At 36.3% G+C, this 16,660-nt stretch overlaps 1 protein-coding gene across 11 annotated transcripts in view; it reads right to left on the bottom strand.

Annotated features, from left to right (window-relative positions):
• The window catches only part of CTNNA3 (catenin alpha 3), a 1,849,311-nt gene that overhangs the window by 1,428,941 nt on the left and 403,710 nt on the right, over positions 1-16,660 (bottom strand). The window lies entirely within an intron of this gene.

Here is a 16,660-nt window from a genome sequence, read left to right as displayed (position 1 = left end):
TTGCTGTGTTGTATTTTCGTTTTCATTCACCTCAATATATTTCCTAGATTTCCTTTGTGATTTCCTCTTTAAGCCACTGGTTGTTTCAGAGTATATTGTTTAACTTCCACATGTGAATCAATTTCCCATGTATCCCTCTTTTAGTGATAAACTTTATATGGTAGTTGGGTCATCAACTTGATCAGATGAAGGTGCCTAATTCTATTGCTGTGGACATGAGCCAAAAGCATGCAAACCTCATCTGTTGCATTTTCAATCTGTGATATCTACTATTTTTCTATTTATTCTCTCAAATACCTCCTTATGCTTTTCTAGTATCTTCTTGATCTCCTTTAACATTAGCCATCCCACTGATTTTATTTTTTAGTAAAGTTGTATGAAAATCTTTGATTATTTGTTCCGACCTCTATGTCTTCCCTGGTGTCTTAATTTGGTCATTAGGCTGGCCTAGATCTTTCTGCATCTTGATAGGCTTAGTGATCTTTTGTTGCCTTCCAGGTATGTAAATATCTTGATAGGTCTACTTTGGAAGCTGATTTCCTTCCATAGTCTAAAGCCTTTTATTTGTGGGATGGAGGTAGAGCAGGATGTGCAGCATGGGGCGGGGTACAACAGTGCAGTGATAGGTTGCAGTGCAGGTATAGGCATGGATTGGAGATGGTACACTAGTTCCTGTGAGCGTGGAGTGTGGAGTTGTGGAGGTACGGTGTGGGGGCCATGGGGGCGGATGCAGCTCAGGCAGGCCTTAGAGTACAGGAGCAAGGTGTGGCATGGGGACACAGAGGTAGGGTGTGGTGGGAGATGGATGGGGGGGAACTGTGCAGATGCATGGGGTTCAGTGCACAGGCAGGATTTGGGTAGAGCATGGAGATCATGGGTATCAGGGAATAGGGTATTGGCACAGAAGCTGAGGCATAGGGAGGGCAGAACACAGGTGTTCTCCTTGCACAAGGAGAGAAGTCCAGATGGCCCAGAATGAGGAGGCACAAGTGTGTAGGGGTGGGGCACAGGTCGCAGGGGTTGCAGGCCATGGGTCAGGAGTGGGTGATGTCAGGTAGGCCATGCTAGGTGGGCAAGGCCCTGGCATAGGTGTGCAGGTACAAGGCAGTTGGGGTAAGAGAGTATGTGTGTATAGGGCTGGGGCTATGTAGCACAAATGTGCATGAGCAGCTATTTAGCACAGATGTGCACATGTGGGTACAGGGTGCTTGTGCCAGGGGGTGAGGCAAGAGTGTGCATGTGTGCAGGGCAGGGGTTGGGGTACAGGGATCAAGAGGTTGATAAATGGATGCGCGGACTCCTAGAAGGATGTGGCTGTGAGTGTGCACAGGTTTAAAGGCGGGGCTCTGGTGTGTGTGGGTCTGGGGGGCGGTGCCCTGGTGTGCACATGCACAGCACTCAGGAGCAGCAGGGTGGGGTTGCACCTGAGTGGCTGGGGGTGGGTGTGGCCCAGATGTCCAGGTCTGTGCTTGCCCAGAGCTGGGGTCTTGGTGGGTGCACACAGGTGTGCACGTGTGTGTGGATTGGGGCGGGGAGGCGGATGATGTACATGAATGCAGAGTTCAAGGAGGGTACAGCAGGGTTGCTTGACTTTATGGGCTGGGGGTGGGGGTGGCCCAAGTATGAGGGTAAGCATACACAGCCTGAATGAGCAAGCCGCTGCCTGAAGGGGGCCAGGAGGGGGAGGTCAGGGTCGAGGGGCTGGGCATGGGTATGTGGATCTCAGGAGGGGTGGGGCAAGGTGGGACAGGCTGGTGTTGGCATGCACATGCACAGGGCGGGGACATGTGGGGTGAGGTGGGGGGGGGTACCCAGAACATGGGGGGGCGCATGTGATGGAGTTCAGGTGAGTGGAGTGTGGGGGGAGTCACAGGTCATGGGGCTGGGGTGGCACGCATGATGTCAGCACATTCAAGTAACACAGCTTGGCTTTCTATTTTCCTTGTCCCTACCTCCCTGACCATGCACTCCTGAGGACTCAGGGCTTCAGGAGCACCTTTAGGCTGTTGGTAGTAGCTGAACAGTCTCACTTCTCTGTCTCGATTCTTCAACTTTTACAACCAGGGCTTCCCTTTGTGATGTAGAAGGCCCTCCCAGGTTACTTAAACCCTGGAATTGCTATCCCAGTCACCTTCCTGTCTCTTCTCTAGCAGTTTCTTGGAGCAGAGGTGAACTCAACTTATCCTATTTCACCATCTTTCCGGAACTCTGGGCTCAGTTTTAAGATGAGCTCTTTGTAGTATCCAGGACCCTCATGTTCAGCTAGAGGTCATCAATAGAGCAGAAATAGTCAGTTCAACTTGAATACCTCCTTGGCCTATAGACTTTGAATTCAGTTTAGAGAAAGAAGTAAATCACATTTTATAGGCTTAAATCCAAGCTTAATTGGAGCTGCACCATCAAGAGCTGTATTCTTAGGGTATTTAACCCAAAACAATAATTTTTTTTTGTTCATTGAAAATATTTAAACTATTTTCTCAGCTAACTCTATAGACAATAATGTAAATTTATTAATGAATCCTATAGGGATAGCTGAAACATTTTAGACCAAGAGTAAGGAGTTCAGCATGTATCTGTAGTTCTTATAGGGTGGTCTCTGGACCAGCAACATCAGTATCAACTGGGATTTGTTAGAAATGTAAATTCTATGGGTCCACCTAGATCTATGGAATCAAAAACTCCAGTGATTGAACCCAGCAACTTGTATTTCACAAGCCCTCCAGGAGATTCCAATGTATGCTAGATTTTGAACCAATATATATGAATCATTCTTCTATGCTAACTCTTAAGATCTCACAACTCTCTAAAGCTGCAATTCTATAAAGCTGCAATTCCTTACACCATAACATTTTGCTACTTATGTAAATTCAAAGAAATGCCTGAGAGCCAATTAAATTCCTCCTATCAAAGGGACTGAGAGAAACACTTCACAATATGTTTGGTCTTGAGGTTACTACTATTAGTTACAAGGAACGCATCTTCCATATTACTTAGCCACATGAAATCCTTAAAACTTACTGCAGCAGTGTTTCATTCAGAATACAACCTGATGGTCAGGAGAGAAGGTCAACTGTTTTTACATTTCATTAGGAAGACATGAAATGCTGTATTGTCTTTCTAGTTCTGAAACAACTGTGCATCCATAGAAGATTAAGAAATATTTTTTTAAGTTTGTAAAGTTTAGAAAAGTGGAATGAAACTAGAATTTTCTCTTTGATGTTTAAATGCTTAAGAAGGCATGTATCACATTATAAATTGTCCTGATGTCTTCTGTCATTACATACATTCCTGAGTTTTCTCTTCTCTTACTAAATCAAAATGATTTCTTTATTCATCGTTACTGATACACTTTGTAGCCCTTCATTAATCTGCATAACTGTCTTCTGAATTTCTTCCCATTCTTTACATTTTTCTTAATTTATGGATCCTAAAACTATCACATAACTTTAATGAGAATCTGAGTGGGACTGAACATAGTTGGGAAACTACTTCTGGGTCTTACATTATAAATATGTAGAATGACTGAATAGAATGAACTGCAATTTACTTCAGGAAACTTGAAATATGTTCAGGTAATACTAATGGGACATCAGATAATCATCACCAAAACAGAAACTTCCCGAGACTGGCTATTCATTGTCAATTATTTGTAAATTAAATCTGTAAGCATCCTCCTCAAAATTATACAACTGAATTTAATGGATTATGGAGTAACATAGGGAAGTCTGTCCATTTCAAGAAACTCATGAAACAGCTTTTTCATCTAGTTGAAAAGTATAAAGAATATTACCTTACAGGTGCTCTGTTTGCTTTTCAAAGAGGGTATAAAGAATTGAAGAATAGCCACCAGTCAGATGTTGTGGCCCTTTTTCAAGTATCTTTAGTATACTCATAATTTCATTTCTAGGAATTCTATTTAAAGAAATAGTCAAAAATTAAGATAAATAATTATGGGCAAAGATTCCCAGTGTAGTATTGTTTATAATATCAAAAATGGAGAAACAAACTAAATATCCAACAACAGAGTTACTGTTGTTAAGTCATATTATAGCCAAACAACATAACATGCATTCATTAAATGTGAATATAAGATATAATTACATGAAGAAACAATACATAAAATATAATGAAATAAATGAAAAAATAAACTACAGAATTATATACGATTAGAACATTTGCAGAGGAAATGACATATCTTGGATTTGTTTCAAAATAAGAACGTGAAGGAATGAAGTTTGTGGGTGACATAAATGAAACAAATTGGTAATTATTGAAGTAGGTGATGGATACATAGAGGTTAATTACAATATTATTTCTACTTTTGTATATTTTTGAAATGTTCTATAATAAAAGTTTAAGAAATCTGTAGGTATATTATGGTCCTAATTACAAATCTCTGTGTATTTACAGACATATAATAATATAGCTATGTATTATTATATAACACATATCCTTATGCTGAAGAAAACACCACCAAAATATTAACAGATGTTGGGTCAAGGTGATTGACCTTTCCTTATTCATTAATATTTTTCTAATCAGATTTTCAAGTTTACAGCTATCCAGGGTCTTCCAGGATATAAAATGCTTGACTTTTTTTAATTTATGTTTTCAAGTGACAATTCATATAATTAAGAAGAATATGCTGATCTCCACTCTGGTTCACTATGTCTAATTATCCTGAATTCCTAAATGCATAATTCTACATAAGATAACCATTTCTACTATGAGAATTTGTCAGTTTATTCAATGCTCAATACCTTCTGAGCATGGCCTTTCATTTGCTGAGCGCACTGATGAGTGGTTCATACAGTCTGGATGAAAACAGAATTATTATTTATGTAATTATATAACTATTTATGTATTTATGTAAAACAAAGGGGAAAGACACCTAAGTTTGGCTAAAAACCTACAAGAAGGAAATCAGAAGCCAATGAGACTGAATGCCTCCTGGAGGAAAACTAAAAGAATTCTTTGGCAGTGTGGTAGGTAAAAGGTGATTTGCAAAAAGAACAGAGGTGTAGCAAGGGTTTTTAAAGTTGTCTGCTATGAAGTGTGCAGGGTAAAAGCTGCCTCCCTAAAAAAAAAAATCTTAAGTGGAATCAACATTGCTCGCCAATGTTTTAGGTGTAAGTGACTTTTTTCTGGAGAATGCAAAGAGGTGCCGAGTCATGAGTTGTATTAACAGAGCTGACATTAAAAGAGCTGACATCTCAATTCCATGTTAAATAAGTGTTATGTATAGGTCAATACATTGCACACGAAATGTGAGTTAGTCATGAAGTTTAGAGCTTAAGTAACACCAAGGCTTCTGGAGACTAACATTATTCTATTAGTACGCATACATAATGCCAGCATTTTACAACTAGGAAGAGCAGTAAAGCATGAATTCCAAACTCCTAATTAAATATCTAAGAACTCCAATTGGTCAAAAGACTTGTTCAGAGTCACCCAGGTAGTTTCAGTCACATGAGATCTAAAACTAAGGTTTTTACTGAGTGTTCTTTTGACTTCCCCAAATTAACATAAGGCATATTGGCAAAGAAAAACAAAAACAAAGTGTAAAAAGGTGATATTAAAAAAAGAGAGTTACATGGAAAACTTCATGCATTGAAAATGAGAGATAATACCTATAACAACATAAAATTTCCAAACTTTTATGTATTATATAACTGTTATACAAATATTTTTTAATGTCTTTTATGAAAATATACTGATCTTACACATTTTCACCTTTCAAATTTTCATAATTATCCTCCTTCTACCATTCTGTACCTTTACTTCCTTTATTGATTTTATTTTATCATCATACTTTTAGAAAAAATGGGATATCGGCCAAATATGTTTTACTCCAAAAATGCTTTAACTAAACAGCAGGACTGACCTAAATAAATAAGACCAATAGAAACAATGAAGAATAGTTAACATTTTAGAATTTATTTTCTAACAAAAATGTTTTCTTAAGCATTCTTTCCATTCAATGGGCTATTATTGCCTTGTTTATGCAATTTATTACATTTAATCACTTTGATTCAGTTGCAAAGATTGCTCTCCTTGTGCAACACCTTCACTAAATGTAAAATATATAAGCACATTGAACTGAATCTTCATTCACACTTTTTGTGTGACTAGGAAAATGTATTTGATTGCAAAGCTTAAAATGAGACCAGTAAGGCAGAAAAAAATGCATAGCAGGCTGCTATACCCAGACAAATTGTTTTCTAATATATGTAATGCCATATAATTTCCTGCTATTTTTAATATTTATAATTCAGCAGGGATTTCTAATTAGGTAAGATTATATAGTAAAAAATTACCTTTTCAATATACTTCAATTTCATAGATTGTTACTGTCATCTATGTAATACAGCATGAGAAAATGTCTAATGGGAAAATCATTTGCTATTGAATGATTGATCATGAATAACTGATATACAATCAATTCACTTTTTAGTTCTACATATAAAATCCCACCAGTCAAATGAACTAAATTCAATTACTTTTATTGTAAGGTCACTTACAATATAATAAGGATAATCATTTCCAGGGAATTTTAGAACATATTTTCATAGCACATATTCATTCATAATGATCCATCAAATAAGTGTTGATTGCTCACTATATACAAGATCTTTATGCTAGCCCTATATGACAATGCAGAGAGGGCTACCCATTATTGTGCGCATTAGGAAAATAATCTTCATTTTAATGGCATTACCTGTGCTCTCTATTACACAAAGTTTCTTCATAATTATCATTTAAAGTAAATTAAAGAAGAAGTAGTACTATCATAATAAATATTATTTTTAACTCCTAGTTTCCATTAGCAACATTTCTATTCTTTAAGCAACTTGGTCCAAAATTTATTTTAAACTAAAATTTAGTAAGTAATTATGTATTACCTATGTTCTTCTGGGCATATAAAAACGTTCCCTATGTTCAAGAAGCCAAAGCCTAGCTGCGGAGATAAACAAGGAATTAATACAAACAGCAAAGTGTCAAGATAAATGCTTTCCTGCAGGTATACTGCCACAGGAACTAAATAAAAGAAGAAGAAACTCTACTGAGGATCCAGGGGACGAGGCTTGCAGGAGGTAACTTCTCAAAGGATTTAACATTTGATCCAGTCCCAAATAACAACTTTTCAAAAACACCAAAGAAAAATAACAAAGGAAAAAAAAATGAGAGGAGAGAGAGAGTGAAGATTAGGGGGAAAGAGAGGAGAAAAGCAGTAGTTACTTTATTTCAGGCTCTGTACTGAGCAGTTTAACACACAGTAGCTCTTTAAATGGTCAGGACAACCTATGAGTTAGATACAACAGGGATGAAGTCTTAGACTGAGTTCTGAGATTTAGAAGGAAATTGTGCCTATGTGTGGCAGTGAAGCTGGGCACTACAACAAAAGGAAATGCCTCTTTGTGGGAATAAACTGAATGGTCAGTGTAAACAAGAGAACACTAGTACAAGATGTGTTTAACAAAAAGTATTCAGACATGAAGCTGAATAGATTCATCTTTTATATCTACATAATGACTATTAATTAAAAAATTAAAGAAAGGAATAAATAAAGTAAGGCAGTAGAAAAAGAAAAGGGTATCTGCAAGTAAAACCAGGTTAAAACATGTCATAAGGGGCCTTCATTGCCAGGCCAAAATGTTGAGACTCCATTCTATAAACAATGCAGGCCAAAGGCTTTTTATCAAGCCAAGTGTTGACATAACTGACTTCACTGAAAAGGATGGATTAAAGGAAAGCAAAAATAAAAAATAAAGGCAAGTTAATTATATGAAGAAGTCACTGCAACATCTGGGTAAAATATGGGGAAGTACCCCCCCTAGGGCAGACAATGGGAGCAGAGGGTAGAGGTGAGGCATTGCTGAAGGAAAAATGTTTTGGCCTCAGCAGACTCTACATTGATTTCAGATGTCTGGGAGGGCAGTGATACTGTTAACAAACAAAGAGAACAAAGGAGAAAGGGGGAATTAGGGTGACAACAACAATGAAATTTACCATTAGTGTCTATGCATATAATTGCATATAGAGTATACAGGTTGTTTACTGATTCAGTAAATAAAATCTGTCACCAATTCTTAGGAGTTCTCAAAAACTTACAAGTCAAAACACAGCTTCATTGAGATATAATTTGCATACCATAAAAATCACTTTTTAAAAGTATACAATTCAGTGATTTTGAATATATTCATAAAGTTGTGCAACCATCACCATCATGAAATTTTATAAAATTTTCATCAACCCATATTAGTAGCCACTCCTCATTCACTCTGCCAGTTACTTATGATATACTGTCACTGCAGATTTACCTACTCTAGACAATTCAGAGAAATGGAATCAAACAATAAGTGATCTTCTGTCACTGCCTTCTCTCTTTAGCATAATGTTGCAAGATTCATATATGTAACGTGGATCAGTAATTCCTTTTTAACCCTTTTAACTGCTAAATAATATTCTGTTTTATAGCTATGCCATATTTATTTATCCACTCATCAGATGATGGACATATAGATTATTTCCACTTTTTGGCTATTACGAATAATGTACAAGTTTTTGTGCAGGCATATGTTTTCAATTTACTTAGCTATGTACATGGGAGTATAATTGCTGGATCACATGGCTCATATGTTTAACATTTTGAAGAACTGCCTATTTTCTACAGCAGCTGTGACACTCGACAATTCCACCAGGGTTTCAATTTCTCCACATCCTTGCCAACACTTGTTATGTGTCTGAGTTTTTTATTATAGTCCATCTGAGTAAGTAAGAAGAGGCACCTTACTGTGGTTTCAACTCACATTTCCCTAATTATTAATGATGTTGAACATCATTCTATGGACTTATTAGCCATCTGTATATCTTCTTTGGAGGAATGTCTTTTCAAATTCTTTGCCCATTTTAATTTGGTTGTCTTTTTATTATTGATTTATGAGCTCTTCATACTCTGTGTACAAATCCTTTATCATATGTATAATTAGAAAATATTTCCTCCCATTCTGTGTGTTGTGTACATTCCTGATGATATTATTTAAAGTAAAAGTTTTTAATGTTGATACAGTTTAATTTATGTTTCTTTTGTCTATTGTGCTTTTGGAGTCATATATTGCTTATCGCAATGTCATATAGCTCTACTATGGTTTTTCCTAAGGGTTTCTACTTTAGGTATTATTTGATACAAATTACATCTCTATATAAGTCCATCAATACAGTTTTATAATTATTGATTCACACAGATGTCTTCTAACTCAGAAGAGCTATAAAATATATATACATAATGCTTTCTTTCACAATTACACATAGTTACCTTTAACAGTGACTTTATTCTTTGTGTGAATTCAAGTTACTGACTGGCATTCTTTTATTTAAGCCTGAAGGACTCTCATTAGCTTTTCTTGTAGGGACAGGCTGCTAATGACCAATTCTCTGTTTTGTTTATCTGAGAATATCTTAATTTCTCCTTACTTTCTTGAAGGATAGTTTTGCTAGATATGGATTCCTTGGTTGCCATTCTTTTTCTTCCAGTTCTCTGAATATGTTATACCATAACCTCTAGCCTCAATGGTTTCTAATGAGAAGTCAGCTGTTAATCTAATCGAGGATCCCTTGTACATGACGAGCCATTTTTCAAGATTTATCTTTGACTTCTGCTTTGAAAATTTGAATGTGTCTACATGTGGATCTCTTTGATTTTATCCAGGTTGGAGTTTGCTGAGCTTCTTGGTTGTGCAGATTCATGTTTTTCATCAAATTCTGGAAGTTTTGGCCATTATTTATTCAAATAATTTCTCTGCCACTTTCTCTCGTCTCTTTCTGGGACTCTCATTATGCACAGGTTGGTATGCTTCATAGTATCCCACAGGTCTCTGAGACTGTTCGTTTTTTTTAATACTTTTCTTTCTGTTCTTCAGACTGGACCATGTCAATTGACCTATCTTCAAGTTCACTGATTCTTTTTTTTCCAGGTCAAATCTAATGTTGAACCCCTCTAATGAAATTTTCAATTTAGCTATTGTACTTTTCAACTCCATTACTGTAATTTGATTCTTTTTCCATTACTTTATTTATAATCTCTATTTAGTGGAACTTGTTCTGATACTTTCCTTTAGCTTTTTAGATATAAGTTCCTTTAGTTCTTTGAACATATTTAAACAGCTGCTTTAAAATTTTTTGTTAAGTACAGCATCTGGGCTTCAATTGTTTCTTTTTTAAAAAAAAATTTTTTGTTGTGAAATATAACATGCATAAAAGTGATAAATTTCAGAGTGCAGTTTAGCAAGTAGTTACAATACAACTTTCAAAGTACAGTTAACATGGTTACAGAGCAAACATTTGTCAAGGGTATAACAGTGTCAATGCTGTAGAAGCATCTTTTGTATCTTTTTCTGATTACAATCTCCTTTTTCAGGGATACTTCGGCAATGATCATTCTAACTTCTTTATGCAGAAAATGGGTGTGAACATTATGGGGTAGAGGAATATAACTCTGTGATGTTCTTAGAGAAATTGGTAACTCTGAGTTTCAGGGGTTATCTGGCATACAAACAATGAAACGTTTTAAGTTTCTAAAAATATAAACCTAGTGGGTAAAAAATTTATAGTCTTAGAAAAAGCCCTGGGTATTCATTAGTATTTCAGGAATACTGTTGGTTGGGGCTTGGCATTCTGTGGCAATTTGCAATTATCTACCTGAAGCTTGCATAAGAGTAACCTCCAAAATGACCTCTTAAGTCTACTTGAAATCTCCTAGCCACAGAAATCTTATTTCATTTCATTTTCCCCCTTTTGGTCAAGAAGGCACGATGCCAGGGTTAGGTTCTTCCCTTGGAGCCATGCCCCACAATGCCAGGAAGGGTTACACCCCTGGAGTCATGTCCCATGTAGGGGTGACGGTAGTGAGTTTATTTGCAGAATTTGGTTAGAGAGTGAAAAGCTACATCTGAGTAATAAAAGAGGTTCTCTGGGGGGTGACTCTCAGGCATAATTATAAATGGTCTTAGCTTCACTATTACAGAAATAAGTTTCATAAGGGTAAGTTTCAGGGAGCTATCAGGGCAAACACAAAGAGCACAGCATCTCAAAATTTAGAAATTTCAATTAAAACTCAGGAATAAACGTGACTGCCATAAGAACCTACTACCTAGGCCCTAATTTCCTTAAATGAGACCGTACAATACTTGCCCTTTCACTTCTGGTTTATTTCACTCAACATACTATCCTCAAGATTCATTGAACTTATTGCATGCCTCACAACTTGTGATTTAAAATCTCTGTCTGTTAAGTCCAGCATCAGGTCTTCATCTCTTTCTTTTCCCCTATGTCCATACTTTACTATTTCATTACAATTATCATAATTTAAAATAATATAATGTGGCAATTCTGGTATTCAGCTCATCCCTCTCCCCAAAATTTGTTGTTGTTGCTTTTTGTTGTTGTTGCTACTGCTATTTGTTTAATAATGTCCCTGAACTAATTCTGCAAAGCTGTGTTATCACTAGAGTATCTATTCAGCATTCAGCTAATGATTGGACAAATATTTTCTTAAAAATATCTTAAACCAGTAAGTCTCCTCTTTGCTGAGAGACTCAGTGTATTGCTGAGGTATGCCATCAGTGCCCCAGCAATTTACAACTCTACTTTATCCTTCACTTTCTTCATGCACAGAGCTTCAAGTCAGCCACAGGTGGGAAATCAGGGCCTTCTCAGGACTTTCTTAGGTGTGCACACATATCTGCACAGATGTGGCTTTCTAGGTCTCTGGAATTTGTCAGAGTTTTACAAACTCCCTATAGACATCTGATTCTTCAGATTTTCCCTTTAAGGTCCTTGGCCAGCTTCATATTTACTCCAACTGGTATCATGGCCTGAAGTAGCTATGATTCTATATAACTACCCCTTACTGCTTTCATAAATGCCAATAAGCAGCAGTAAGACAAGTCAAATAAACAGAAGCACTGTGAATGGAACTTCTCAGGGAGCTGCCAGACAGGTCAAATAATTCTTGGGAGAAAGGGTTCTAAGGGAAACTCCAAAACCTTTCCTCCACCTCCAGTGGCTGCTATGCTGCTAGTTTCACAACTATCATGGCTATGTAGTTACTCATTTTCAAGGCCACCAGAGACCTGGGGGGAAGGGGATGGAAATAGGACAAGTTAAATACCACAACACTCATTTTTCTTACTGATATTCAGGTATTTTTCTGTTGCAAGTGTTTGGTTAATTTCCAGAGTTCTGGAAAAGTTCATTTTGACAATTTTTGCCAGTGTTCTTTTTGCCTTTATGAAGGAGTGGATTTTCTGGGGTCCTCACTCTGCCATTTCAGAAGTACTTCCCTGAGGCTATGTTTTAAATTACATTCAGTAAAGAGCTGATTTAATGGTGAACCAAGAGGTATCTTTAAAGTAATTGACTTTTTAATAAAAACAACAGAATTAATGCATCCAAATTAGTATTATTCTCTTCCAAATCACCATTTTAGGAAGAAGTAAGACTTATTCCATGATGATTCATGTCTTAAAAAAGGGCAATCAGCACCCCTTTCCTTGAAGATTTAACTGAACAAAGTCTAATTAGAAAGGTATTTGATCAGGTTGAATGCATAATCATTTTTTATCAGAAACCAAGTGGAAGTTATAAAGTTAACAAAGTAATACTTCTGTTAAGAACATTAACTACCAAAGCTTATTTCAGGAAGTAACTCAAACTGTTATAATCAATGGAGACAATAGTGGACTAAGTTTATAACACTGTCAGCAGGCACATTTGGCTTAACAAATTCTAGAGTAAATGTTAAAAATACAATCCATTACTTTATTGTCAAGTTTTATGTATATTAAATGTCTTTCCATAAACCACCTATATTTAAAGAAGCCAAACAAAAAGAAAACTTAGCAAAACAATTGCAGTGTTTTGTGGATTCCCTTCTTCCATTCCACTTATACTTCTATCATGCCATCCCAGTTCCCTAGTGATTCAAGCTACATATTACTAACAGAAGGGACACCTTCTATTCTACAGACCCTTAAAGAAAAAAAATTATACCAGATGTTAAAAAAAATAACAAAAAGAACTATATGCCATGTAATCTTGTGGAAGATTTTACAAGCTAGTTGGTGATATAAGAAGTGTAATATTATACTGCTAAAACATAATTTCCAAAAGTGTGATAACTGTACAGGACTGAGAGAGTGAAGAAATCAAAAGGCGCCAGATTTTTAGAAAATAATGTAAGGTATAAGGCTTAAAAAGATACTGAAAGTAACTCAAATTTAAAGTTTCATTCCTACTCATTCCTTTAACCTTGAACACAGTAAGTATTCAATGAATATTTTGCTGGATAAATGGTGACTGTATGATTCTGGGCGGTTGGGGAGGAGAGAGGGCATTCCTGATGAAAGGAACAGTATGATCAAAGACACAGTGACGGAAACAAGCATAACATCTTAAGGGGATAGCAAAGACTCCAGTTATATTATATCAGACGTTACACATCACTATCCAGAAATTATCGCATTATAGAGTTAGCTTTAAAAGGCCCTAAGAAGTCATCTGTAAGCCTCACATTTTGAAAATAAATTTATTTTCAAAACGTGAGGCCTAGAAAATTGTCCAAGGTCATTTAGCTAACAGAACTGAAACAAAAAATCAGTGGACATCTACAAAGTACCTATGATACATCAGTCAATAGGCCTAGACACTTCCTTTCACAAATAAAACTGAGAGTTGGGCATTGCTACAATGGCATGCAGTCAATTGCCACTTTGCACAACTTCACACTGAATAAATGAATAAATTCTCAAATTAAAAATGGAATATCCAAGGGGAAAAATATCTAAGGAACTATAACCAATTCTTTGTCACACTTTTTTTTCCACAAAGGAAAAAAACATTACATATAAAATATGAAAATGTCTGTACTAACTCAATTATTCAAAGTTAATTGCATGTGGTCCAAGAATATATCTTTATAAACATTAATGTTTGGTTTTTACAATAACTCCTGTAGGCAGGAAATGCATTTGACTTTTGTGAACACTCCAGATTTCATCGTAACAGCAAGATTCAATGCAAAATTTGGAGAACACCAGGCAATAGGCTTTACTTCCTTTTACACTGGCAAAGCTTGTTAAGAAAAGAGGAACAGTGAATTTTGGAACAGCAGGTGGTATTCTAACTGTTAGGGGTTGCTTTGAGCTCTAGCCACCAATGGGCTGGGCCAAACAATGGGCATCTTTTCATTCTGTAGCAAATGTGTATGCCAGTTCATAGAAGATACAAAATGTTTGTGCAAGATGTTACATGTTTATTATTCCAGGTAGTAAATGAAGATATTTGCCTTTTCCTACAGACTCAGTCCTAGAATCAACTGAAAGAGATCAACAAGTAAAACTCAGTGACTCTCACAGCCATACAGGAACAAACTAATTTCTCAGAGGGCTATAATCAAAACCAAAGCTACATAATGCCATTTTTAATGCCAATCTTTGATAAGTACAATCATGTAGAACGAATCTGGGTTTTGGAGCCAGAGAGCTTTGGCACAAATCCCAGTTCTGCCATTTACTAGTCGTGAGATATATAGAAAAATATTTAATTTGTCTAGACTTCTATTTCATCTGTAAAATGGAGTTAGTACCACATCTCTTAGGGTTAATGTGAGAATTAACATACATTATACGTGTAAAGCATTCAGCAAAAGAGCTGACATTAGCAGGTGCTTAACTAATGGGAACTATCATCTATCCCCTCTGCAACTCTTTAAATTATTTACTGCAACTTTATTTGTGATGGTTAGGTTCTGGTGTCAACTTGGCCAAGTGATTATGCCCCATTGTCTGGTCAGGCAAGCAGAGACTCGACCATTGCTGCAAGGATATTTCGTGGCTGGGTGATAAACTGGAAGGCTGGTATATTAAATCAACAATCAGTTGATTATATCTGTGGCTGATCACATGTGCGATCAACAAAGGTGTGCTTCCCACAAGGAGATAATCTGATCAGTCCATGGCTTTTAAGGAAGAACAGAGATTCTTTCATTGCTTCTTCAGCCAGTGAGCCTCTCCTACGGAGTTCATCCAGACCCTTCATTGGAGCCACCAGCTTCACAACCTGCCCTATGGATTTGGACTCTTCTATTCCCAAGGATGTGTGAGACACCTGTATAAATCTCATATTTCCATCTCTCTCCTGTTGGTGTGTTTCTCTACAGAACCCCGACTAACACAGCATCCTTCATTTTTTACCAAACATTAAATTAGTATCTACAATCACCTATTGTTTCTCCTATTGTATTGAGTAGCAAAAGAAAAACAGTCAAGAAATCAGAAGACCTTCAAGATAAAATTTTCCGTGTCTGTAAAACTAACTCTAGGGTGACTCCTGACTAAATATTATGACACAGAATAAACTACAAAATGTAAAAATAATAAAGGATTAATCTACTGTTAATATAAAAATATTGTCTCAATTTGAGGCATTTCAAGGGCCTGAGGATTATTTCCATTTTGATATTACAGCTCTGCTGAAAGAAAACTTTTCCCTATCTCTTACCACACCTGGACAAATTCTTGAGCACAATTTTTTGGCACTTCCTCTAAGAACCCCATAAAAAGGAAGGTCTTGCTAAGCTATTCCATGATGACAGGCATATAAAACAACTCCTTACACAATATCTTTTTGATATTCAAACCCATTCCAGACTAACAGTCAACAGTTTTGCCATCATTTTCACACAAATATTTTCTGAATATGTTTGCATATAGTGTGACATAAATACAGTAAAAACAATCTCCTAGAATAACTGTGCATGTTCCCCATAAAAGGCATCCCTTATGCACATGTAATTCATGCTGACAGTATATAAATGATTTGAATTCTTCAGAAGCTTTTTTTTCTGTAGCCATCCATGCCCAGCCCACAGCCCAGTCCAATTTGCCTCCCCCACAGATAATTAGATATGATTAGTCTTGAAACACTCTTCAGATATGTTTTCTAACATATAACCTAGGTCCAATATAATCTTGGATATTCTGAAACAAACTGCACATAATGTGTTTCAAGGATTGTAGAAAAACATGTGGTTATAATCATTCTAGACACAAACAGGCTTTAGAGCAGCTTTTACCCAGAATGGAAGAACAAGCATCTTGGCCACTATAGTAATTCAAGCTTTTATAGTCAAACTGAATTAGACTGTTCTATAATTGACACTCTTCATAAATTAACAATTGGTCTTTTAAAACCATTTCATGGTTTTATGACTAGGTATAGTTTCAACATTATTAAGTAGGCCTTCAATGTTAAAAACAGTGGTTCACAATCACTGAAATGGACTATAACTCTCAAAGTAAATAAATTTGCTTACCATTCTAAAATACTGTTTTTCCTGGTGTAAATGAAGGCAGTGATGTGAAATGGCTTTGAAATCAGGACTTTGAAAACAGAACTACAGATTTCTCCTGTAGATCACAGCTCAGGAAAAGTTGTCTTATTTTTAAGTGAAGTTTGGCTTGATGGAAAATCTTTCCACAACATGGGTTTGGGTCCCATGACAGCAACATATAATATTCTTTACCTGACCTTCTATTTGTTTGCTTCAAAGTAGAATAAAATCTCTTCAGCATATGAATCCCACAAGTAGCTTCAATCACTC

Source organism: Tamandua tetradactyla, chromosome 13 (assembly GCF_023851605.1).
Source record: "Tamandua tetradactyla isolate mTamTet1 chromosome 13, mTamTet1.pri, whole genome shotgun sequence".
Lineage (NCBI taxonomy): Eukaryota > Metazoa > Chordata > Mammalia > Pilosa > Myrmecophagidae > Tamandua > Tamandua tetradactyla.
The sequence above is the reverse complement of the archived record's forward strand: the minus strand, read 5'-3'. Positions and strand labels throughout refer to the sequence as shown.